We start from the raw sequence: 3,422 nt of genomic DNA, 5'->3' as shown, positions 1-3,422 counted from the left end.
CTCTTCTTCTTTTTCATCCGTTTTTCTTCCTCTGCTTTCTTGTTCTCTCTTCAGCGTGGGGGTGTGTGCGTTTGGGGAGGGAGTGTGAGGTGAGGGATGTGTAAGGGGGAGGGGGCGATACTGAGAGTGAGGCGAGTGTGAGTGTGTATCAAAATTAGGGTTAAGGTTAGAGTTATATATTTAGGAATTAGGGTTTTTAGAATTAGGTAAAAAGAGTAGTATAGAGTAGTAATTGAAAATCAAATATAGTTCAATATAGTTATCTTTAAGGATACTATTTAATTTACTAACTTATAAATTGTTTTCAGATAAATACTCTAACTTAAAAATTAGAGATAATCAAATTAATTTTCTTTTATTTATAAAATAAATTTAAAATCTCAATATTTCATTTAATTCCTTTTGGTAAATAATTTTATGAAAATAAAATCATAATTAAGTAAAATAATTCACAATAACTCGTTATTTAATTTCTAAAAATCTGGGACCTTACATCAGACATCTGTTAGGCCAGGAGGTGCTTGATGACCCCAAACTATTGGATTTACTGGGTGATGTCCAGCCTACTGCCAGCCATCCTAGGGATGTTCTTCACCTTCCTCGGGATGTCCCTGATCATTTTCGGCGTGACAGGGAGGTTCGAGGGGACACCCAAAGGCCGACCAAGAGAGAGAGGGGTGCTAGGGAGCGCGGGGGAGATGTGATGAGCGGATAATTTATACGCTTTTTGGCATTATTTTTACATAGTTTTTAGTATGATTTAGTTAGTTTTTAGTATATTTTTATTAGTTTTTAATAAAAAATTACATTTCTAGACTTTACTATGAGTTTGTGTGTTTTTCTATGATTTCAGGTATTTTCTGGCTGAAATTGAGAGACTTGAGCAAAAATCTGATTCAGAGGCTGAAGAAGGACTGCAGATGCTGTTGGATTCTGACCTCCCTGCACTCAAAGTGGATTTTCTGGAGCTACAGAAGTCCAAATGGCACGCTCTCAATTGCGTTGAAACGTAGACATCCAGGGCTTTTCAGCAATATATAATAGTCCATACTTTGCCCGAGTTTAGATGACGCAAACTGGCATTCAATGCCAGCTCCCTGCCCTATTCTGGAGTTAAACGCCAGAAATAGGTTGCAAAGCAGAGTTAAACGCCAGAAACAAGTTACAAACTGGCGTTCAACTCCAAGAAAGACCTCTACACGTGAAAGCTTCAATGCTCAGCTCAAGCACACACCAAGTGGGCTCGGAAGTAGATTTCTGCATCATTTACTCATTTCTGTAAACCCTAGTAACTAGTCTGATATATATAGGACCTTTTTCTATTGTATTAGATATCTTTGATCAGTTTTATGCTATCTTAGACCTCCATAGGAGGCTGGCCACTCGGCCATGTCTACCCTATTTGTTCTTATGTATTTTCAACGGTAGAGTTTCTACACACCATAGATTAAGGTGTGGAGCTCTGCTGTTCCTCATGAATTAATGCAAAGTACTATTGTTTTTCTATTCAACTCAAGCCTATTTCTTCTCTAAGATATTCATTCGCACATAAGAATATTATGAATGTGATTATTATGTGACGCTCATCACCATTCTCACCTATGAATGCGTGCCTGACAAACACTTCCGTTCTACATGCAACAAGCTTGAATGCATATCTCTTAGCCTCCTGATCGTGAGATCAGAGTCTTCGTGGTATAGGCTAGAATTATTGGCGGCCATTCTTGAGATCTGGAAAGTCTAAACCTTGTCAGTGGTATTCCGAGTAGGATCTGAGAAGGGATGGCTGTGACGAGCTTCAAACTCGCGAGTGCTGGGTGTAGTGACAGACGCAAAAGGATTACTGAATCTTATTCCAGTATGATCGAGAACCGACAGATGATTAGCCGTGCGGTGACAGCGCATCTTGGACCATTTTCACTAAGAGGACGGGAAGTAGCCATTGACAACGGTGATGCCCTACATAAAGCTTGCCATGGAAAGGAGTAGGAGTGATTGGATGAAGACAGCAGGAAAGCAGAGGTTCAGGAGGAACAAAAGCATCTCTATACGCTTATCTGAAATTCTCACCAATGAATTACATAAGTATTTCTATCCTATTTTATATTTTAATTATATTTTAATTATCAATTCACCATAACCATTTGAATCCGCCTGACTCAGATTTACAAGGTGACCATAGCTTGCTTCAAGCCGACAATCTCTGTGGGATCGACCCTTACTCACGTAAGGTTTATTACTTGGACAACCTAATGCACTTGCTGGTTAGTTGTGCGAAGTTGTGACAAAGAATTAAGATTATGAACGTGCGTATTAAGTTTTCAGCGCTGTTACCAAGGAATGAACGATCACGATTTTGCATACCAAATTTTTGGCGCCGTTGCCGGGGATTGTTCGAGTTTGGACAACTGACGGTTCATCTTGTTGCTCAGATTAGGTAATTTTATTTTAATTTTAAGCTTTTTATTTCTTATTTTTGAAAAATACAAAAAAAATTTTTTTTCTTCTTTTTCGTTCTTCCCAAAATAATTTTCGAAAAAATACAAAAAAATTTAATAAAATCATAAAAACCAAAAATTTGATGTTTCTTGTTTGAGTCTAGTGTCAATTTTTATGTTTGGTGTCAATTGCATATTTTTTTATTTTCATAAAAAATTTCGAAAACTCATGCATAATGTTCTTCATGATCTTCAAGTTGTTCTTGATGATTTTCCTTATTTGATCTTTGCATTTTCTTGTTCTGTGTCTTTTCTTGTTTTTCATATGCATTTTCAATTTGTTAGTGTCTAAAGTTTGAAAATTTCTAAGTTTGGTGTCTTGCATGTGTGTCTTTTCTTAAAAATTTTCAAAAATAAGTTCTTGATGTTCATCTTGACATTCAAAGTGTTCTTGGTGTTCATCTTGACATTCAAAGTGTTCTTGCATGCATTGTGTATTTTGATTCATAATTTTCATGTTTTGAGTCTTTTTATTGTTTTTCTCTCTCTCTTCATAAAAAAATTCAAAAATAAAAAATATCTTTCCCTTTTTCACTCATAAATTTTCAAAAATTTGAGTTGACTTTTTCAAAACTTTTTAAAATTTAGTTGTTTCTTATGAGTCAAGTCAAATTTTCAATTTAAAAATTCTATCTTTTTCAAATCTTTTTCAAAAATCAAATATTTTTCATTTTTTCTTTTACATTTTCGAAATTTTCAAAATTTATTTTCAAAATCTTTTTCAATCTTTCTTTCACATTTTCGAAAATTTCAAATTGATTTTCAAAAATCTTTTCCTTATTTTGTTTCATAATTTCAAAATCTTTACTAACAATTAATGTGATTGATTCAAAAATTTTAAAGTTTGTTACTTGCCTATTAAGAAAGGTTCAACCTTTAAATTTTAAAATCATATCTTTTTGTTTCTTGTTAGTCAAGTAATAA

The sequence above is a fragment of the Arachis ipaensis genome, chromosome B3 (genome assembly GCF_059453495.1).
Source record: "Arachis ipaensis isolate K30076 ecotype BB chromosome B3, ASM5945349v1, whole genome shotgun sequence".
In the NCBI taxonomy this organism is placed as follows: domain Eukaryota; kingdom Viridiplantae; phylum Streptophyta; class Magnoliopsida; order Fabales; family Fabaceae; genus Arachis; species Arachis ipaensis.
This window is presented reverse-complemented; position numbering follows the sequence as displayed.